We start from the raw sequence: 24,690 nt of genomic DNA, 5'->3' as shown, positions 1-24,690 counted from the left end.
CCGGACCTTGGCGAGCTCTTCGATGCTTCATCATCTTCGGTGGACCTTCGGTCATCCTTCGGGTCGGTCCACCTTCGCGAGGTGGCGATCCCCAACACATCTCATACATGCATACATTAAGAGCATTGTCATCTTTGCACCTAGTGTATGCATCATTGGGTCAGCATCATAACTAATGCATCGGGTCATATGCACCATTCCATTGTGCATGGATCATTCTATCATCGTGCTACACAAGCATTGCACTCATACATTTTGAGAGTGCATATTATTATGGTTATCGAGCATTTGCACTCTGGGTTGGACCATTTTCTCTTTATCCTTTGTTATGGCGGTTTTGCACTGGCATAATTAACCATATTTTGCAACTAGCATCATGCAACTCATTTTAATAATAAATCATGAGCAAGGATGTTCTAAAAACTCCTCCTAAACCATTCTTCTGTGTTATCTTCACTTGCTATCCATAAACCTTGCAATGAATCTCACTGGCATCTGTCTTCCTCATATTGTGATCTCAGCTCGGTAAGAACATGACCACTTCATCTCATCCTCATACCATTGCTTAATTAACCTTTTCCCTTCTGGATTAGAAAGCTTTATAGAACTTCACTGACCGTTCTTGTTGAGGAGCCATGTGAGAATCGAGTAGGGGAGTTTTCTTAAAAGCATCGTCATTATCAGGAGGCGTTCGTACCTGCATATAAAGAGGAAACTGGTGATCCTGATTTTGGAATGCGTACTTAACCTTTTGAGTTCCATAAATAATCATGCTCAAGGTCTGGAGCTAGAAACTCTTTTATACAGTGCAAGCGATGGTGGTTGGTGCTGCAAGAACCAATATCTATGCATCCTTCATACCTTTGTTTACCCGCTAACCCCAGTTAAGTTTCCTCAAACACTTTACCATGTCTATGGTATGCTCATGTGCCTGCTGGTAAAAACTATACCTATCAATTATTCTTGAACCTTTCTATCGCTTATCCTAAAGATGCTCCGATGCAACTCTAATTTCTTTTTCTACCTTGGCCTCGGAATTTTACCCATGTAAATCATGCTATTGCTTTATCATCCAATCTGTGAATGATATATCGGTTTTTCTCTATGTGTCCTGCTTGTTTCCTCCTTAGTTCTCCTCAGGTCTCTGAATGTTATTCCGCCGTGCTCTCATGTTGCACCCAATCGGACCGAAAATCATTTGCTTATTAATTAGGTAATCTCTTCGGTGGACACAAGCTGTATGTGAAGCTAAAGCAAGAGTCTTATTTTTCCTGCAGTCGGTTTTGGTTAATCTCTGCTGCTCTCATACCCTGCCTCTATATTCGAATCATCTCTTTGCTATCCCACATTCTCATAATACTCCTCGTGCACGATCTATCTGTGCTACATGGGATTTCTCGCCGGAATTATGCCTGACGGTGTTGCGATGAAACCAAGACCCTCCTATAAGCAATCGACACATGGTTATGCTGCTCGGCATGCGCTGAAATCAAGGTTACTAGTCATGATCCCTTATGCAACTACATCGGTGTGCTATCTACTCGTGAGTCTTACTCACATCTATCCCTATTGTCTGTCTGGAAATCTATATATCGACTCTAAATCTAGTAAGTCTTTCTCCTGAAGTTGCGAGGAGGATAATCTTTGGAAGAACTAGTAATCGTTGTGAATGTTAATAGACTACAAGGGAGGTAGACAAAGGACCCTAGTTAAATCTGCAGAGATGATCAAACTACTTATGCCATTACTGTTGGAGTAACAGGACCTGCAATACTTGAACTTGGACAAGTTGCCAGTTGGACAAAGGAAATTGTGGTAGATATCGTGATTCTTGTTTTTCGCTTCTTACTCACTCTTTAGGTTTTCAAATCACTACTCGAAACAGCTCTTACCATCAACTTTGACTTTTTCGCTCCTGCCATCAACTTTGATCTTCTTCGGAGTAAGTGTTTTCTGCCGTTTTTGAGGATTAATCCATTTCTCTCACCTTTGACGTCTTTCGTTCTGAATCTCGGGACGAGATTCTTTTAAGGGGGTAGGATTGTAACACCCCGGTGTTAATTTCATGCTTAATTTGCTAATTAGAAGCTTAAGTTCATCATTAGCACTGTTTAATCTTTCTTGAGGTGCCTCACCTTAAGCTGCTTTGATTCAAGTTTTTCTTCTTAAACCAAGCCTCAAATCAGTTTTCGCCCAATATCAAAGTTGTAGAACTATTCTTCCTCTGCAACTCTTATTTTGGCCAAATTCCAAGTTCTAATGGAAAAATTTGAGTTCGGGTAGCTTAAACTTGGAATTAGGAAATGTGAGGGATTCTGCACAGGAGACTGGTCCGACCGGTATGGGGCACCGGTCAGACCAGTGTTCCTCTGTTTTGCCCGATCAGCGGCGCGCAGCGCCGCTGACGCCACACGTCACCGCCGGCGAGTCTCGTCACCGCTTAAGTTGTCCGTCGAGGGCAACTTCATTTTTGCCTCTCCTCTCCCTCACCCTCACCAGGAACTCGAGCTCCTCGGCTCCCTGCTCGCGCGCCCAGAGGAACGCCGCCGCTGCACAACGCCGCCGCCCCTGCCTCACTGTGGAGTCCTAGCTCCGGCCTTCCTCCGTCCTCTCCCTGCCCAAGCCAACCCGCCCACGAGCTCCCTCTCATGCCAAAGAAAACTCCCAGGGCCGAGCCCCCACTCTCCGGCCGCTCAGCTTGCCGGAGCGAGCCGCTGCCGCCGCTTGGAGCTCGGCTCCCGCGGGCAGGCCCCTCCGGTCGCCTTCGACCCCACCTTCCTCTAGGAATCGACTCGTGGTGAGCCCCTGATGCTTCCAAGACCTCTTCCTCAACGCCGGTGAGCCATCCCTCGCCGGGAATCGAAGCTACCACGGCGGCACATCGCCGCCACTCTTACCTTGCCATGGAACTCCCCTCTCCGGCCGACCCCCGCTCAAATTAACCTACCTGCGAGATCCCACACCACCCACTGAACCTCACCGGCCCGGCTCTGCTCCTTCTCCCTCACCAGAGAGCCTCCGCCACCGCACGCCAGAGCCGCCGGCTGCCGACCGCCGTGGACAGCTCAACTCCGGCCATCTCCTCACGCCCTGAGACCCTCTACAGGTGCGCCTCGACACCCTCTTCCTTTTTCCCACCTAGCCCTCGCCGCCGGCGAACCTCCCTCACTGGAAAACCGAGCGCCACCGCGTCCTCTGTTTTCCCTCCCCGGCACCGGTCAGACCGCCAGCCTAGACCGGTCAGACCGGTCAAGGCCGACCGGTCGAACCGGTGTAGTGAACCCTTCTAACTGGTCCACTTTTCCAATTAATGTACTAAATTTCCAAAATTCATAGAAAATCCTAGAAAAATGCTAAAAACGCAAAACTAGTTGCATTAGCTTCATAATTTCATCCTCTATCTGATAGAACCATGAAATGGATAGTTTTATCGCTTTTGCTAGATGATTTTGCTTGCACTTGTTTAATAGTAGGTGAGACCTAGAACACCCCCTTTCGGCCTTAGAGCTGAGCCTGATCTGATCGAATGCACCCTCCAGTCTTCTTTGTTGGAGACACTTCAGGCTAAAAGGAGTTGAAGTCTGAACTCACACCTCATCGTCCATATGATTATGACCTTATGCTTGTTTGCGTGCCCTTTTAATGCATCAGGGGTAGTTCTCTAATTCATGCAATTGCATCATTGCATATCATCTAGGTACGTTAGATGTGCAATGCGTGGAACTGGAGGACGATTGGAATCTAAATCCACAAGACGGAGTTAGTGGGCGTATCCTGAAGAGAAGACCAGCTGGAGCAACTGAAGACCCAGCGCAAGGTCGAAAAGGCCCAAAGCCTTGTTTCTACTAACACTAACTTAGTGTTACTCCCAGGCAAGCCCCGGAGCATATCTCTTATTTTAATTACTCCATGTTTTATTTAAAGTATTGTGCATTTACGTTCAAGGAATTGATTGGAACCATAGATGTATAATCTTGAATACCCAGTGTCTCACTAGTTCAGTTTATCGCTAGCACTGCTATGCTTAAGTAAACCCGGTAGAAGACGGGTGATTTCTTGTCACCCGCAAGATATAGGTTTGATACTTTCAGTAAGTGAAGTGAGAAATATTATTGTAAGAATGATATTGGAGACCGGGCGGAGGGAAAGTTGAACATGATTATGGAATAAAGGAAAATTGAGTCTCCGCCTGTGTCGATTGAGGACTGAATCGTTGTTGCCCTTTTGACTGAGAATTGAACAGTACTAACCACATACCGGAAGTAGGAGGTAGTCGAAACTGGTAAGCTAATTGCCTAATTGCAACGGAATCTGACTCTCCATCCGCTACGCTGGCATGGTGCGAGGGCGGATGATGTAGTCATCCACGGGTTCACAGTGTGTTCACACATGTGGGACTCATCATCCGAGTGTTTGCGGCCGCGAGTCAGACTTCGAGGTAATTATGGGAACAGTTGCTCGGTGTGACTCGGCGGGGTTGCACTTGGCGTGTGAGTTAGGTCCACCTTGCAAGGTTAAATCGAATCGATTCGCCGTGACTCGCGGATATGAGAGCCTTGGTCAATGCGTCGCATCGTAGTAAAGATGGAAATGACAGAAAGATGGAAGTTGGACTTATGATTGTGATTCTCTAATAAGATATTATGTTAAACCATGTTTGCTCTAGAGATTTAGGCAAACCTAGTTTATAGCTAATAACTCAATTTGGGCTAAAATATTGAAAGTAAGGATCCAGTACTAGTGGCTTTTCAGCAAAAGAACTACAGAGCCAAAAAGTCTTGCATGTTTAGGAGTCGGCTAAGTATATACCACTAGTTGGGTAAGTCTTGCTGAGTATTAGTATACTCAGAGTTTGTTGTTACCCTATTTTCAAGTATTTGTTGCTGGTTGGAGCTAACAAGGATTCACACCGGTGGGCTCGATGTGACATCCTCACGTCTTCGTAGTATTGTGATTTTTTATAATCAAATTTCTATTTAATTTCCGCTGCATTTTGAACTCTGATATATTACATAAACTCATTTTGTTAAGCTCTGTTCTGTAATTTAAATTTGAGAAACTTATGTCTGCTTGTAATCATCTGCGCTCGCCTTCGGGTGAGACTTCTAGTGTTTTCGATCCTTAACCTAACAGGCTGCCAGATTACACCGTTTTAAGTGCGCGGTAACTTGATTAACGCTTAAGATGATAGTTAGCGTACTTAAGCCGGTTTAATTTAAGCGGTTCTGTCACACTACCTGAAATCGACTATCATATATATCACCTAAGTTGTTCTTATCTGTGCACGAATTGCAAGAAAGAAGACGTAATAGTGATTTTCACTAGTGATAATCTTGCTTGCTCATTCTATCCTTGCCGACTAGTTCATTTGAGAAATGTTAGATTTTATGGCATTGCTGGATTGAGAAGGCTTAGAGCTATATCTTTTGCGAAGCGTACTATGCAAAAGCTTACAGACATACATACTTATCCCTATGAATGAATATGTAAACACCTTACTTTTTTTAGCACCTCCGAGAGATTTAACTAGTAGATCTTGAGACTGACAAAGTTACCGTAGGTGCTTCATTGTCAATTAATACATGGGTCATTTTGATCCATGCCACTACAATTTCTTGAAGTTGGATTTCATGTTGAAATCCATGCCATTGAGTGGCATGATTTTGAACGTGACACCCAATTTCACGGAGTTGTGGTGGCACGAATCGAATTTTCCCTTAATACATCGCCTACCACTAAATGAATAACGTCGTTTCATCCTAGTTTAGAATGACATATCTATCTTCTAAATCTGTAATCACGGGCTATATTATCACACAACAGTAGGAGATATGCCTGTCGATAAAAGGTGCATGTGGTAACTTCTTCTGCTAGTCCAGCCTCTTAGAGGTGCTCAGTGTGCATATGTGTGTTCACAGAGGTAAGTGTGTCCACATATTTACAGTGTTTCCAAAAGAAAATATCATATAAGATACTATGTTGATGTCTAATAGATTGAAGTACTAAGAGAATCACAGTTGACTGCCAATCAGATCTTTATACCAGAAAAACTGTCATATAGGAGATTGTTGGTGCTCCAGCAGACTATCAATGTCACCCCGATACCTAAACTTTTTGGTAGCCAAAAAAACTACCCTCTCTCTTAAATAAAGAGTGAACCCGAAACACATTTAACATGTGATCAATTAGAGATTATACAGTTACTAGGGAAAGGGTTTGTCCTTACATGGTGTCCATTGAACACCTATATATATGTGTAGTCTCTGTACAATCAACAATGGATGAATCATTTGTTCCCTTTCTTTCTCTCTCTTCATCTTCTATTCTAATACGTTATCACGCACGCATCGCTCTCCTCCGAATGATCGGCCATAACTCGCCGAGAACGCAAACAGAACTAGTAGAGAACTTGCCGTGTTCATCCACGTTGAGAACAGTAAAGCAAGGGGCATGAAGGCCTCTGCACCGCAAGGTAAGACATCCATGGCGGATTCAAGATTCCATTCATGGATTCGTCCACAAGGTAAGACAAACGAAAACAGAGTCTCGATGGTCTCTGTACCCATGGTCAGAAAATCCATGGCGGATTCATCCCTAAGCATTCGTGACTCACCGAAGAATGCATTACCACTTGTGCGCTTCTCTGCGCTCCGCAATCCACCCATGGCAGAAATCCTTGGTTCCACCGCCTCGGCCTCCACCAGAGACGCTGTAGCATTTCTGATAAGGCGGCTCTCTTCGCGGCGGTGGACAGCAGCGCGGCAGTTGATGGCAACCGGCAACGGTTGCTCACACGCGACAGCCCACCGGCGCGGCGCAGACCGCGTTGGCGCCATGGCCTGAGCGGCGGCGCATCTGAGGGCGACGCTGCTCTCCGAACCCACACCGCCGCCGGATCCGTCCAGTACAGCGGGGAACCGGCGCAAAGGCGGGCGGCGGCACACCGATGGCTGACAGGGCGACGGAGCCACCTCCGCACCAGTCTGACGCCCAAAGCAGGCGGCATGGGCCGAGCCGCCGCCTCGGCGGCGAGCGGATCCACCGCTCAATCGGCTTCACGCATTCGCGCGCTCGGGACCGCAAGTCAGCGCGACCTCCACTGGCGTCGTCTCCATCAGGGCCCGGCGACCCGCGAATGGAGCGCGGGCCCCATCGGCGCCGCGGCCGGCTACCGCGTATCGGCACGAAGACGGCGACGCACAAGGCGCGGCAACGGCCGAGCACGCCGGGGTGCCGGGCGCCGCGACGACGGCGGCGGCCGCCGAACGGGATTGGGTGGGGGCGGTTAGGGTTTTCCCTCACCGGACCGGGCTCCCTTTAACCGGCATGTGGGCGCCTCCCTGGGCCGGCATAAGGCCGGCCGCTGGCCCCAACATGGGCAATGCGCCCCTGCCCCCTCTCACGGGCCTAACAGGCCGAAGGGCCGCCTGGGCCGATTTTCTTGGCCAGGTGGCTAAAGAAAAAAGTGGGTAGGACTTTTCTCTCTGAAGCCCTCAGGTTTCATCAAATTAGGAGATTAGTCCATAAGACGGGAATATGTGTAACACTATTCTGTTTTAGCCCCTGCATAATTTACAAATTAGTACCTATGCATGTACTATTATAAATTCATCATTATTGTGGCATATTTGCATAAAGAACCCTAGGTTCTACATAATTACAGTCACATAAATAACAATAATACTTTAGCGTATTATTTTTTATGTCTGGACCCCGCTGGTCCGGTGTAATTATGTTTTGTGCCGCAATATTGGATTGCAAACTGGAATTAAGTAATGTCATAAAATTTGCTCACTAACATTCTCAAATGGCATTTACTTACCGCATTTATATTTGTCATATATGTTTGTCCACTGACATCCATAATTGACGTATATTTTACGACCATTTTATTTTGTCATTGCATATTTACATACAATTTTTACATGTAATTTTAATCTAAGTCCAACGCATTTGTACTTAGACCAACATAGTAGTGCAAAATTCCCCATAAAAGAACGTCTCTCGTATTTTTGCAATTTTTAATTTTGGGAATAGATTTTTTTCTTTTCCTTTTTGCATCCAAATTTTTGCAATAATTTGGAATTAAACACATGGTGGAGTCTATCGGCTAGATAGCAACGAGTTACTCGTCCACTTTATGGTCTACATCAATATGCAACTTTCAACGTGTCTACATGACATAAGGTCATGGAGTCTATAGGTTTGTCCATAGCAACGATTTATTCGTCCATGACTGCACAGTTGCAACAAAATTGATGACTACCATTTATGTGTTTATCTCGGTTTACATTGAATTTTTGGCTTTGTCCATGGCATAGTGACATAAGGTCGTGCAGTCTATTGGCTTTGTCCATGGCAACGTGATTACCCTACTGTGAAGTTTATACCGATTTTCGATGATTACTATAGTCTACGCTCGGTGATTACCCTCATGGTCTGCACCCGGTGACTACCTAGGTCTATACCATGCCCCATACATGGCAACTACCTTTTTTATTTTGACTTTATTTGCATTTTGATCACATGAATATAACATAAGGTATTACGGGATTCATGCATCTACTGCCATAGCAGACTATGCCCTAATTACTGTGAGGACTACACCTTCATGGCGATTTCCTTCAACGTGTTATATTCCATTAATTGTGATCCAACATTTTCTTTGTTTTTCCAAATGATAAGCACGACACAAGGTAAAATGGGATCTAGCGTCTATTGCTTCACGCAGACTATGCCCTAGTTACTGTGAGGTCTATACCTTAATGGTGACCACCTTCAAAGTGTTGCCTAGAGAACACATTCATTTTGCATAAAAAAGGGAATTTTTATTAGTTTTGCTACCATTTTGCACTACCTATTGCAACATTTTGACATTAATTTACCCACAGTGTAAATTAAACCACATCAATAGTTACTACTGATAAGACAATTATGATGAGACGTGAGTTGTCAAAACTGGCCCATCAAGCATGATCAGTTTTGTTAACCACAAGCATAGTGGCTCTCAATCCTTGCAACATATGGAATTGCACCACTCATGGATCACTAAAAGCAGAATACATTTAGGCACCACCTCTATCCTACTCACAAGTAGGATAATCCACAAAACCTATGGTTATCTCTAGCGAGATACAAATAGCAACATGTTGTTATCTTGCAATGAGTGCAATCACAATTGCCTCTAACTTCGCCTCCAAGATTTTGCATCTATTGAGGACGAACATCATGTTGCCCATAGAATTTGCCACAAATTACTTTTTTGTGAAAAAAAAGCCTACGCAGCGGATAAAGCAAACTCCCACTCGATAGGAAGATACAGTGCATGTATTATAGCTACAATTTTGAATTTTATTTTGAACCTATCCAAATATTAATTCAGAATAACAACAAGTTCGATGGCTTCTTCACAGTCCATCAACAATTGGCAGCAATTTCGTGGAGAGACCGCATGTCAATTCATTAAGGGATCATTTTCAAGAGAAACACCCCTTTGCAACTAATAGATCTGTGCCTACAAGCTGTGGGATATGAAGCTCACTTCAATCCTCACTACCCTCGCTGCATAGAGACTAATTGCTCTAAGTGAGTTCCATCAGAACCATGCATCTATATGTCTCTACAAGCATCAACCTCCATAGCAGGAGTGCATGGTCATGGAATCCATTTCCAAATGACATGCATGAAGACCCATATTGGTCTTCTTGTTACTTAGATACCATTGTATCTAGGTTTCACTATATGTTGTAATAAAATTATTGCATGTAACATATTAGTAGTCACCAACTACTATATATATTGTATGTCACAATTTTGTATCAACACATTGATACATATCAGGGATACAATCCAATGGCGAAGGAAATGTGCCAAATGGAAACCACATGTTTTCAACCTCTATACTTCAGGAAATCACAATTTCCTAAATTCTTACAAAGAGCACATTCATTGGGATGATAACCGTCTTCAACGATTATGGGATTGTTGGTTCAGGTCGTACCACAATCCTTATACCTAAGGGTGCTAAAAGCATAACGAGACTCATTCGTTATCATGTACCATGAGGACAAAATGGGTTTCATATCGAAACCCATGAGGACAACAAAGAGGAATTTGTCCTCATCATAAAAGATAACGGATATTGCGCACAACAAGTTAGACCCTCTCCAAACTTCTGAATTGTTCACAAATCCTGTATCACATGTTGCGTACAAGATAATTTTCTGAAATATTGACATAATGCAAACTTGGTGTTATCGCCGTGGTCATCATAACATCGCTATGATGTGAAAGTTATCATCAATTCTATTGGTCATATTGAAAAATTCCCACAATTTTTAAATTTTATGTGCACCACATGTGCCATAGGGAAATTAATTTTAAGGCACCCTTACCTAAAAAAAATTCAAAACTAAGCCTTTCAATTGCTTGAAAGCACATGGCTCTATTTAGCAATACATGGACCATTAAGGTGCACCATAATGTTTTTTTCATATCCATATACCTTACTTAGAAGGCACCCAGATTTAAACAAACATATTGCTTAAATTCTCAAATTTTAAGCAAATTATCCTGGACGCGGGATGAAATCCATTTACATGGAATTGTTTGGTATTGGGATTAAGCACTTTTCATCAACACTCATATTAGCTTTAATAATGGTCTAGCATAATTTCTATTGCAGAGAATCAAATATAAGCAATTGTATGACCACAAAAACTGCAAAATGCGGCCATGCACGTTGCATTTTAATTCAAATTCACCAATGTGCAACCATAACCCCCTTAATTGCAACTTATACGGGAATTTGGCCTTTGCCAAGTATTTCTCATCTGCACGTTATGTCCGCAACATAACATATCACCACCCAAGCATCGGGCAATGGGGATCCATAAAGAGATATCAATATCCGTCAACTACACCTCATGTCTTCACAAGGACTTACTGTCCGTATGCTTTGCATGCATTCTGAGGACAATTCTAGGCATTAGTGGGAGATTATTAGTACCATAATGTTGACACCATTTTTTGGCATGTACTGGTCAACGCTAAGGAGTAGCAGGAGGGTTAGAGAGGACAGAGCTAATCTAGTGCAGTCGATGCAAGGGCGAGCCGATGGAAGTCATTCTAACGCCAGGCCGATTGAAGGAGTTGATGAGCTGATTCGGGGCTAAACCGATGGTAAAGATACAGGCTACTTCAAAGGTGGGCCAATTAAGAAGGCCGATTTGGTGTTGGGCCGGTTACAGGGTCCATGCATGTCGTAGCCGATGGAACGAGGAGATGAGCTGGTATGACGTCAGCAAGTTATCGTGTCAAGTTTGGGTCTAGTTTGTTATAGAAAGTTTTTGTTTTCTTTGCTATCGAGTCATGTAAGTCGTGATCGACCAGGAGTCTTAGCTTAGGCTATAAATAGTAGACTTGCGGGTCATGTAAAAAGAATCAACATTTGATAACTTTTTTCGTATTGCATCTACTTTTCGGTGAGTTCTCTCATTTTAAGTCATCATAGTCAACGAGTTCTTCATGAATCGGCAGGGCTGCATCATCTTGATCCTCGGCTTGTTCATAAGTTCCCCTTTTACCTGGTGCTCTCTAAACTTTAACTTCCGGGTGCATCATTGTCGTTAAGTTTAGATCTCCTAAGAGTTATCATAATTGCTAGATTTTAGGTTTTAGCTTATTGCTCTCTCCTTTTATCTAGTCATTACCTACCATTCTTAGATCTGTTTTGAGTTATCTTCTAGATTGCTTTTATGCAGTAAACTTTGTACGTTAAAAGCTATCGGTTTTAGCTAGATATTGCAAGTTCATTTATTAGTCTTGTTAGTTTAGCTTTAATCATAATTTATTTTTCTTAGATCTAATTGCATCGGCTACTTAGCTTAGCTTAGTACATAGCCGATTTGATTCAGATCTAAGTGTTTATTCACTCTATCGGCCTCATAGCCGATTCTTGTGGAACTGTATCAGCTGATCAGTTCCGAATTTTAACTCGATTTTATCCCTTGTCAATTGTAGGTCAAATTGACTGGCAAGCCGCGAACCATAAGATACGAGTTCCATGTTGAAGTGAAGCAAATCTTCAAGGCTCATCGAGTGTAGCGCAGAAGGTCAACGCTTGCTTTTTTGCGTCAACACATTTTTGGCACGCCTGGTGGAACATTCGATCTTCATTATGGCCAAAGACAAAGGATCATTGCCGTCATTCACTGACTTGACCAACGGCAATGTCGTCCCAACCTCCATCGATCAATTGTCCGAAGCACAACGTAAGCAAGTAGAAGACTAGATGGAGGAGTATCGACAAGCATGCCATAAGGCTTTCAGTGTCACCAAGAATGGGACAGCTATCCTGAAGGGCGAACTTCTGCCAGTTCATCAGATTATAATCTCTCAAGACTCTGGCAAGTTTCGGGAGATGTTTCACTAAACCATGCATCACGTGTTGATCGAGCAAGCACCTGTCTTCCAGAACATGGTGCATAACGCTGTGTTGGACATGATGATGGGCTACATGGGTGGGCTTAGTTACAAGGGGCCAGTATACTCCATGGCAGGGACATCGGCTGTTGCTACGGCTAAAGGCCAAAATTTAGCATCAGGTTTTCCTCCACAGTTTGCTATGCCTCCTCCAACAACACCGTTCATGACGCCGCCGCCACCAGAAAGGATGTGTGAGTTTTCTCAACAGTTTACTCCTAATCGGTAACTTGGTATGCCTCCAGAGCTTATGGCCAGTTTGGAGAAACAATTTACAGCATCTGGGAACATGGTGCAAATTCCTTCTGCTTCTCTGCCGATGGACTCTCATCAGGCGCCTCCAGCTTCTGAGCCGGTAGTCTCTTCTCAGATTCCTCTGGCTTCATAGCCTGTGAATGTTCAGTCGTCTCCTCAGGGTCCTCAGCCGATGGGCTCTCAACAGACGACTCAAGTTGTACAGCTGATGGGTCCTCAGTATGCAACCATGATCCCTCAGGCTCAACAGGCGTACTTGGCTCAGCAGTGGGCGTATTATTGGCAAAACAATCCTCAAATGCAACTGATAATTCAGTACCCTCCTTCACCAAATCAAGGGCACTCTACAGCCAGTCTTCAGGCATAGTATACTACCTGACCAGCGTTTGCTCAGTCATAAGGGCCGGTTTATGTTCAGCAGCCTGATGGTAGCATAGTGCAACAGAATCCTAATGTGGTTCAGCAAGCTAATCCCCAGTAGCAGTCGATACCTCAAGCTACATATCGACAACCTAGTACTGGGGACATGGCGAGTCAGATAGCCGATGTGATTCAAAATCAATTCGGCTTGAAGCCCAAAGAGCAAATGTATATGTACAAGAAACCGTATCCTGATGCTTATCGTCGGGTTTCTTTCCCACATCGCTACAAGGTGCCGGGCTTCACCAAATTCTCTGGGCAAGATAGTACATCTATTGTGGAACATATCAGACATTTCTTGGTGTAGTGTGGGAAGGCTGCAACTGATGAAGCTTTGAAGATTCGGTTGTTTTCACTTTCATTGTCTGGATCGGCTTTTGCTTTGTTTTCATCCTTCTCAGCAAATTCCATTATCCAGTGGGCTGATCTGGAAAAGCAGTTCCACAAGTACTTCATTGCTGGAGTATACGAGATGAAGATCACAGATTTGATGGGTGTTTGGCAGAGGAATGATGAGTCTGTGCCGGATTACATTCAGAGATTCAGAGATACTAGAAACCGTTGCTACAGATACTAGAAACCATTGCTACAGCTTGAACCTCAATGATAGTCAGTTGATGGCCATAGCTTTTGAAGGACTCTTGCCGCAGATCAAGGAGAGATTTTCCTCTCAGGAGTCTGAAAGTCTTTGTCACATGGTCCAAAGGATGGGCAACAACAATCTACGAAGCTAGGAAACATAGAGCCGTTCATTCCAGAAGAGGGTGTCCTTTGTCGGTTGTCCTTCGGACTCTGATTCTGAAGAAGAAGCTGAAGTTGGATTGGCTGAATGGACCAAGAACAAGAAGGCGGTTGTCATGCCTTTTGGCAAGAAGGATCCCGAGAAGTTTGGATTTGACATGACAAAAGGTGACAAGATTTTCAATCTATTGCTGCAAGACGGTCAAATCAAGCTATCTCCAAATCATATGATTCCTTCGGCTGCCGAACTCGGTTTCTCATGAGACTAATGACGGCAAAGTTTTTTGTCATGAGATTCAGACAGCTATTGAGCAAGGGAGGATCAAGCTCGAGAATCCTTCAGAGCTAATTAAGGTTGATGGACATCCCTTCCCTTCATTAACATGGTAGAGATTGCCAAGGGGAAGGACAAAGTTCCTGCCGATGCGAAAGCAAAATCGGCTGATCAGACGACGAAGTCATCGGCTACAAAAAATGAAAGCAAGTTTGAGGATGGGGAGTGTTCTTTAGGTCCTCGGAAGAAGGTCTCTTCTCAAATGCTTATCAACAAGTACAAACGTCAGCAAGAGAAGGACAAATGGCGCCAAGAGAGAGAAGAAGGACATGCTCGATGTGAGGTTGAAAGATGGTGCCGTGATGAAAGGGAATGCACGACCAGGGATGGGGCAGATATGATGATCATTGGAAATGCCCTTTCTTTGTGTATTGCTGGAATGAGGGGCTCAGATTACCATCTATCAACAACTGCCCAGAATATAACAGGCATTGGGGTGAATATCGTTCCCCAAAGACGCATTGTGATGATGACAACAGGAATCATCAGAGATAGAACAGACGGTCGGGGGGGAGTACTTGTGCATGATCTGCTGGGAGGTAAGATGAAGGTACATGATCGGCTTGAGGAATTGGCCGATATGTCCCAAGAGTCTGAGCGCAAGTGTTGACGCTTCTTAGCGCCCCCGATTTATATACCGCAAGCGCACGGTTTCGTGTAGCTTTTCCCTCAGAGTATTCCCCCAAGGTTTATCAATCCACGGAACCAAAGAGACAAGAAACAATCTACTAGCATAGAGATTCCTTTGTGTGAGATGGTGAAAACAAATCTAATCTACTAAAAACACGACAAACACCAAAGGTAGCAAGAGAAAGTTAGAGATAACCAATCTAGATCACCTAGATCATGCATATGTTGTAGTTCCAGCTAGATAAAGTGAAGTAAGATAGATGTGAATCTCAATGAAAAGCCTCTTTAAACCCAAAATCTCCAATCCGATTCCCTCGATACCCAACCTACTCTATGGAGACGGCCTGTCACGACGCCCCCCTTTTCAACGGGATACCCTGAAGCAAGTCGAACTCACTTTGGTAGTTCCGCCATGAACCTCTAGCCACCATGACTACAAGATCATGCTAAGTGATCTATCTCGATAATAGATCTAAGATGAAGCGAACCCAAAGAAAAGAACGAAATCGAAAGAGGAGAACATGGTCGCTAAACATTCGGAAACACAAATAACTTCACCATGAATGATAGTACATCACAAGATCACAACCGGGGCCCTACCTTGATCTTGATGATCCTAGCTCCAGAACTCCGACGTGGTCTTCCTTGCAAGGTTCCCACGTCGGCTAGGGCAAACCCTAGACAACTAGCACGACCCTCGGCTCTCCGAGAGGTGTCCCTCTATCTTCTCTGCTCCTTGGCGTCGTCTCCCGAATTGAACTCTCCGTGAACCTTAGGGAGGGGTCTTTAAATAGCCTCAGGGAACCCTCGGTCAAAGGGGAGGTCGAACCGACCTAAAAAAGGCCTGGGCCGGCCGGCCCAATGAGCCTAGGCCGGCCGGCCTAGCACTTTCCTTCGCCGGCTCGCGCTCAACTTTCTCCCCAAGCCTCCTGGAATCTTCTAGAGTTTATGTCTTTCACGATTGCACCCCTTTAGACGTCGTTATCTTCGAGATTTCTTCGAGGAGAAGGATAGGATGGAAAATCCTTCCTTAAATATCTCTTTGCTTTGCTTAGCTCCGAAGTATCTCAATCTTATCTTGTGGGCTTTGTCTTTTGGGCTTCATTGGAGGGTGGATGTGCATGAATGGGCCTCCAATTATCATGGCCTTCGACCCTTTGTTCGGGCTTTGGCCTTCGTCATTCTTCGTGTCATCGCGTGATCGTGGGCCTCGCCATTTCATGCTCCAAAATTGGTCAAAAACCTGCAAAAACGAAGTACCTCCAAAATATATGTGCAAACGTGAAAACGACCAATAATTGGGCCGAGGTTAGGATGGTTAGTGATTTTGATATTAAATTCATGCCATTATCAAAGTTAAACAGGGGATAAAATGGATACTTAAGGAGCGCCAACATTCCCCCCATGCTTAAACCTTGCTCGTCCTCGAGTAAGTCTTTGATAAAAATCAGCGCTGCCTTTCAGTGTCCAATCCCTGTACTTGATCATACACGAGAAAACACAATGCTCCCAAAAAAATATTTTGCAGTTAATAGTTCAAGTTGTAACCAGCTTTTTTTCAATGTGGAAGGTAGATACAAGTTAAATGCTTCCCCACAATTATTAAGCACATGCTCTCAAAATTAAACAAGTCTCAGGAGTAAGAAAGTAAGTTCCATAAGTAATGCTAAACCAAGATCAATAATTCAAACCTCATTGCAATTTGCTCATGGAAACTCTCAGCTCATCTTGTCTCTCAAACTTGCTAGAACTCTCTCCTTTCTTTCTCTCATATGTATGTGTGAGGCTTTATCTGGAGCTCTGGAAAGGTTAGTCCTAACAAAAGATATTATAATCAAGATATTATCAAAACAAGAAATACTTCTTATGGATTTACCGAGACTCGTCAAATAGACCATTGGAAAATAATTTCTTTGTGGAGAGGGAGAGAATGGAACACACACTTTAGATGGTGGACATGTGCAAATGGCAACGGTTGATCCCAAGGCACGACTGAAGTCCTTGTTATCGGATTGCACATGGTTGGAATAATTGAGTATAGAATAATCTTCAAAGTACCCGGAGTTTAATGAAGCAAACGGAACCGAGGAGCTTTTCATCATTATTTATTTCATTTTTTTCTTTCTCTCTTTTTTTTAATTCTTTTTGCTCCTCAGAACCACTGGCAACACAATGCACTTACTCCACCTCCCCCCATGCTTGAACTTTTGCTTGTCCTCAAGCAATGAAGTGATGATAACTTGATGGAGTGAGTGCGCAAAAACCTTTATCAATTCTCTGGACATAACTTTGGAATTCAGGGGAGCATCTCCTCATAAAAGATTGAAGCCAACAAAGGAGGAAAAGGGGCAGGCCGGCCGGCCTAGGGGTGTTGAGCCGGCCGGCCTACTGCCTGTAGGCGTCCACTTCTTCGGATTTTTCTTCAGCGAACTCTTTGATACTTTCCAAGCTTATGTTTTACTGAATTTTGCTCTTGATTCCACTATTTTGCCGTCGAAATAAATATATACTCAACATATAGGTTGTGGTCAAGGAGGTGTTTCACAAAAAGATGTTTTTGGTTAAGGGTGGATATCCAGCGAGGTTTGCGATGTTCCCGGTATAGAAACTCACAATGCATGGATAGAATGGCTAGCAAAAGATAGGTACGCAAAAATACAGAATGGTCAACTTCTTAGTCTCGTACCAAAGAAGATAAATCCTGAATTAATTCACCTGAAAATAATTCTTGCTCTATGGTTTTTATGATATATCATTTAAGCTTGTAGAAGGGTAGAGCAAATGCAAAAGGTATCATTGACAAGGTTAGCTCAAAATTAAATCCAAATTAAATTTTCCTTGACAAGCTTAAGTAAGAGAGTAAGAATAAAAGATATGGGTCCTGATTTATCATAACCTCCACAATTGAATTAGCCGGCCTTTAATTAATTTTCAGATCATGTTAAAGAGAGCATTAGTTTAATCATGCATAAACCAAACACAAGAAAGTAGACAAAGCGGCAACGATCATCATATTTTAACATGGCACAAACTTTCTATCATCATTACTAACCATAACATTAAAGCATGGGTGATGCATTTATTTATCATGGTGATGAAGACAAAAGAAAACAAATTGCACACATGCTGAAATAAATAAAACAGAAAATCGCTACGCACACACAAGCTTGCACACATGCTGAAAATGAATGAAAAGAAATAGAAAATCCAAACCACACGTGCGAGCATTTTATTCTTGGTCATGCCGTCGATCAATCTCCTTGATTGGCTCTTGCGTTGTATCCTTGATCATAATACTGCTGAAATGCTCCTCCATTAAATTGTTCCGGTGGCGTCAGGCCTAGAAGTCTCATTTGATATGCAATTCCTGCAGTTCCATCTTCTAGTTGGGTTGTATGCCTCCGGATGGCATCTATATCTTCCATATTTCTTCTTGCATAAGCACCCATAATTCTCATTCCTTGTTCTGGTTGAGGGAGGTCAAAATATTGTGCTCCAAATGACGGGTCGGGCATCTCTCCTTGATATGACGAGGGTGGGCATCTGTAGTTGCTAAATGGTGGGGGTGCCGCCGCAGCGTGCCCCCATGCTTGTTCTTGGCTTCCTTCCCATTGACTCGTCCATCCTTGCGGGTATCCCTGTCCACTTGATGCACCTTGAAATTTATTTCTCCAATAAGCAGAACTTGGCGGTGGAAGATTTACTTCCAAGTCTTCTTGTTGTGCCGATGCCGATGTCCCTTCAATTAACCTTCCTCTTTTTGATTTCTTCACCTTTTTTCCAATGTTTTCAACTCGCCAATCAGTCCTCCCTCTTGCAAATAATTTCAGCCTTTGATCGGGGAGGGAAATATCCATCTCAGAAATAGTAAATCCCTTCTTTTCATCTCCTCCGATATAATGGCCTTGCCTCAAATGATCAATCCCAATATCTCTTCCCGGGACATAAAATTTTTGGATCACTCGTAATCTCGGATTCATTGCTCGGGCTATCATTGTGAGATAACATCCCGAACCAACTTCTCCCGTGCCGGATGATGCTTCACAAAGCCACCTTTCAACCATGATGTTGGTGGGATCAATTACTTGCTTCTTCAACAATGCAGCATACATCCAACTTAATTCCTGATCGGTGACCTTTGATTCTCTCATCCTCCCGAGAATTCTTTTGCTCAACCAAGAGTGAAATATTTGGAGGGTAACATTACTTATATTCTTTCTTTGGCGGTTGACATCTTTTGCTATTTTTGTCCAAAATTCATCAAGCTCTCCATCTTCAACTTGCACCATTTCATATGCATTATTTTTGAATCCGAGCAAGCTTCCTATTTCACCATAGGTGATTACTTTCTCTTCATTCTTGAGCCTAAATTTCAGACATGAAACTTCTTCACCATCCACCATTTCCGTTGATTTTTCTAATGTCATGAACATCTCAAGAGCCACTTCTTCTTGCATATCAATCGTGACACCATCGGAAAATAACTTCCAACCGATGTTTTCCAATAGCTCATAGATGTCATGATGAAATCCCAGCTTCACCAATGCTTCATCATCAAAATCATAATTTGCTCGTAGTCTTCCCTTCATGAACTTTAGCCTTTCTTCTTCTTCCTTCGACAAGATAATAAACCCATATTCTGAATTCTTGGGCTTGTATGGTGGTGGTGCGGATGACCTTGTCGAACGCCGTGGAGGAGGTAGCATTCCTTCGGTGGATCTTATGGAGGAGCTTCTCGGGTCTCTCATCCCACCAAGGAGCAACATGTCGCTCCTCGGTGCGGGGTTGTCTTCCTCCATGCTCCGCGGAGACTCGGAGACCGAGTGCCTCCGCGAAGAACTTGCCGATGCGTCGGATGTTGATGAACGTGTCCTTCTCCTCCCGGCGATGAACTTCATGAGGCCACTCATGGTGACTCCTTGCTGCACACACTAAAAAACAAACACACCGGGGGTTTCTTGCCGGCGGGAGAATAATATATCGAAGAGTGGAGCAAACTAGGAATTGTGGTGAATTTTCTGAGATTTTTGGAGTAGATTTTGGTGGACGAATTTTTCAGGGCTCTAACTGATGTTTCTGGGCAAAGAACTTGAAGAACATAAGCAAGGAAATGAGTGAGGAGTATACCTGCCAAAGGGGAGCACCAGAGGGCATAAATAGGGGCCAGGCCGGCCGGCCTAGGGCGTTTTTCCCTCTTCTCCACTTCAATTTTCTCTGGTGGCTTCCTGGTGCAATTATTTGCTTCTGTCCAGTACATTTTGTATGCTTTGCACCGCCCAAATCATGTGAACCACTCCTTCTTTGCCTTTGATGTCCACTTGCAACATTATTTCTCCACTTTGTGTCATTCACCTTGTCCCATGCTTAATCATTCATCACATGGTGCCATCTTTGCTGAAAATCACTTGTCCTTCCCATGCATGGCTGCTCCCTCCTTTGAATTATTTGCATGTGGTGGTAGGTAGAGATCACAACTCTTTCCGTGAACTCACTTTGATCAATGGATGTTAATCAAGCACATAAACCCTTTCCAAATGGTGCTTAGATGTTTAATCCTCCTCTAACTTCGAAATTTTAGAATTGACTCAAAGCATGCAATGAGTTTAAATGAATAATTAGAGGGGAATTGAAACATCTTTACATTTGTAAGTCGAAAAATATTTCCCGACTACATTAATTTTGGTTGCACCGGAACCGTTCACTTTCATGAATTGATAGCGAACAATCTCGAATTCAGCCGTGGGTCTTGGGTTTAGGTTCTAATTTTTGCCAAAATGAGAGAGAGAATTTTGAAAAAGAGAATAATTAAGGTTAGGAAAATTCTAGTCCTATGGTAATGAAACTGAAAATTCTCTCTATGTTTGTGTGAACCTATGCATCAAGAATTTAAGTAACATAGCGCGGCTCTACTCGTGTGTTACATCTCAACTTGGTCCGGCCGTCATGGACAGGACTGTCGCCAAAAATAGGTATGGAATTTTGGATGTGGCTTTCTCAAGAAGAGGCAAATAAATCATAGGATGGCTCATGTCATTGGTTTAAAATAAGAAATAACATTGGAATGACCGAGCGAATAAAATCCAAATCGAATTGTTTGACCGAACTACCAATTGTTCAAAAGTATATCATGTTCCTGCGTAGCAAAATTCTCGACTCACTTACCTAAACCTTTCGCGGGTTGTCCTCCCGGCAACTTATTCTTGACTCGACGAACGGGTTGAACTCCCGGCAGCTTTATTCTTGACTCGACGAACGGGTTGCCTCCCGCAAAGCGCTTCGTTTATAGTCTATAGCTAGACTTTCTTCTTCTTCACTTCGGACCAACGCTCGATGATGGCGCTGCAGTCTTGGGTACCCACTTCCGCACAATCCTTGGTGCGGGTTTGTCTTCTACGTTAGTCGTTTTTTTGGTCTTCACAGGCGGGCTTTTAGCTTTCTTCTTGACGGGTGCAACGATCTTCTTTGTCGCGATGGACGCGACGACTTCTATCTCCTTCTTCGCTTCCTTCTTGCTCGGCTCCTCTTCTTTCTTTGGCTTCTCCTCTGTGACACGGCGGTGAGGCGGAACATATTTTACATTGATCATGTTGCATACCTCGAGGCGTGGACGAAACTTGAATTCGCTTGTGGTGCCATTGATGTCGAACTTTATCTCCCCCTTGCCAACAGTTGATGTTTGCCCTTGCGGTCTTGAGGAAAGGCCTCCCAAGTATGAGAAGCGCCTTGCTCCCTTCTCCCATATCGAGAATCACAAAGTCAACGGGGACTAAGTGTTCTCCAATCTTCACGGGCACGTCTTCGGCGATTCCCAAAGGATAGCGAACGGAATTGTCCGCTAACTCTAGGCACATGGCGGTGGGTTCCGGCTCCGGTAAGCATAGCTTCTCGAACACATTCTTTGGCATGACGCTCACACTTGCACCGAGATCACAAAGTGCTCTTTCGAACATAAGAGATCCAATGGAACACGGGATGGTAGGACATCCGGGGTCCCTCTTCTTTTCTGGAGCTTCATTAGCGATTGCCGCGCTACATTCCTCAGTTAGCTTGACAGTGCTTGGCGGTATCTCGCGCTTGTTTCCCATGATGTCTTTGAAGTAGCGAGAATACGTCGGAACTTGTAGAGCGTCCCAGGAGCGGCATATTGATGCTCAACCTGCGTACCATGTCAACAAATTTGTTGAATTGCTCATCTTCGTGTTTACCTTTCCGGTATCGTGGCCTTGGCGGTAGAATCTTGGTGTCTATATCATCTAGCTCAAACTCCGGCTCTTCGGTGACTATCTCTGGCATAGGAGTAGGTGCCTTCTCCTTGATGATGGTCTCCACTTCAACTCTTGGCTTAGGCTTCCTTGCTCCCGCTGTATGTTCGGGTTCTTCGGCCTCCTTTCCCGAGCGAGTTTGAATTGCCTTAGCCGTCTCCGGACTTTGAGGTTGCCCGGGCAATTTTCCTTCGTTGCTAGATAGGCGTCCGGTGAGCTGGGCTACTTGTGTTTCTAGCATCTTCATCATGTTGAGTACTTGAAGGTTAGAGCTCCCGACCTCCGTCACCTTGCCATCAATGTTCTCCAAGATCTTGTCCATAGCCTTGAACTTGGTGACGGTGTCCTTGTTGATCTTGCCTTGCTCCTCCATGAACTCCTTCAATTGTATACGAAGAGGCACCGAGTTTTGAATGGAAGAGCTTGCATTAAATTGGGGTCTACCTTGCCCGTAGCGGAAGTTGGTCGGCGGAATCCATTCTCCCTTCTTCATGTAGTCGAGCATCTTGGCTTCCTCCGGGCAATTCTTTTGTACATGGCCGTACTCTCCACATTCTTCACATGTAGACCTTGCTTCGGCCGCCTTCAAATCGATAGCTTGGGCTTCTCTCTTTTCCACTTCCATCTTCTCCAACCTTCTCATGAGCGAGTCGATCTTCCCTTCTAGCACTTCTTCGCGTTCCACTTGTAATACACTCTTCGCGGCGCCCACGGCTTGGAGTGGTTGCAGGCGCCCCGATGATGCCCATGCGTCATTGTCCGCCACCTTCTTGAATAGTTTGAAAACTTGAGTAGGCGTGAGATCAATGATAGAACCTCCGGCCGATGCATCAATGATCCCCCTTGATGCAGTAGTGAGGCCTTGATAGAACTTCTGGACCACATCCTCCCTTGAGAACTTGTGATGAGGTACGGCGTGGATGTAGTCGTTGAAGCGCTCATAGGCTTCGGCAATAGTCTTTGTCGGGGCTTGCGCGAATGTTGCAATCTTGTTGCACAGAATCTGGGTCTTGCCCGGCGAGTAGAACTCCGTCATGAACTCTTTCATCAAGGACTCCCAATTTTGCACCGTGTGCGGTGGTAGAGAATGAAACCATTGCAGCGCTCTCCCAAGTAGAGAGAATGGAAAGAGCCTCGCTCTTATTTGATCTTGAGTCATCCCTTGCATGTCGAAGGTGCGGCATAGTTGGAGGAACGCTTGAAGATGTAGATTAGCGTCTTCTTTTCCAGTGAAGGGCGAGCTTTGCACCATCCTTATGATTGAAGTCTTGATCTCGAACGGAACTCCGATGTTGTCGAGTTTTTGGATCAGCAAGTCCCGAACGTCCGGAGTGGATAGCTCTCCGATCGTACGCTCTGGCTCCGGTAGCGCCATCCCTTGGTGAAGTGGCGCCTCCTTTGGACTTGTTGGTGGAGTTGCTTGAGGTGAAGACGATGAATCGTCGGCTTCAACTTCTGGATCTACTAGTTCCAGCTTCCTTGATCGTGCTTCTCGTCTCCTTTGCCTGTAAATTTTTTCTGGATCATCCACAAAATTTTCGGGTTTGTTGGAGAGGCTCCCGTCCATCTCCTGTTAGGGGTTAGTGAAAAAGTAAAAAAATATATACGAGATCTAAAAGATGAATATACAAGATCTAAAACATAAAAGAAAAATAAAACAAACTCTAGATTAGATTGATTTTCGTGGAATAGATCCGTTTTTTTATTTAGTTCAGAAAAAAAATAAGAGATCTAAAAAGGTCAAAAAGAAAAATCAAGAAATATTTACGAATGCAAGTAAGATTGGATCTTAAATCGATGGTTCCCCGGCAACGGTGCCAGAAAAGCTTGTTGACGCTCCTTAGCGTCCCCGATTTATATACCGCAAGCGCACGGTTTCGTGTAGCTTTTCCCTCAGAGTATTCCCCAAAGGTTTATCAATCCACGGAACCAAAGAGACAAGAAACAATCTACTAGCATAGAGATTCCTTTGTGTGAGATGGTGAAAACGAATCTAATCTACTAAAAACACGACAAACACCAAAGGTAGCAAGAGAAAGTTAGAGATAACCAATCTAGATCACCTAGATCATGCATATGTTGTAGTTCCAGCTAGATAAAGTGAAGTAAGATAGATGTGAATCTCAATGAAAAGCCTCTTTAAACCCAAAATCTCCAATCCGATCCCTCGATACCCAACCTACTCTATGGAGACGGCCTGTCACGACGCCCCCCTTTTCAACGGGATACCCTGAAGCAAGTCGAACTCACTTTGGTAGTTCCGCCATGAACCTCTAGCCACCATGACTACAAGATCATGCTAAGTGATCTATCTCGATAATAGATCTAAGATGAAGCGAACCCAAAGAAAAGAACGAAATCGAAAGAGGAGAACATGGTCGCTAAACATTCGGAAACACAAATAACTTCACCATGAATGATAGTACATCACAAGATCACAACCGGGGCCCTACCTTGATCTTGATGATCCTAGCTCCAGAACTCCGACGTGGTCTTCCTTGCAAGGTTCCCACGTCGGCTAGGGCAAACCCTAGACAACTAGCACGACCCTCGGCTCTCCGAGAG

The sequence above is a fragment of the Panicum virgatum genome, chromosome 9N (genome assembly GCF_016808335.1).
Source record: "Panicum virgatum strain AP13 chromosome 9N, P.virgatum_v5, whole genome shotgun sequence".
NCBI classification, from domain to species: Eukaryota; Viridiplantae; Streptophyta; class Magnoliopsida; order Poales; family Poaceae; genus Panicum; species Panicum virgatum.
This window is presented reverse-complemented; position numbering follows the sequence as displayed.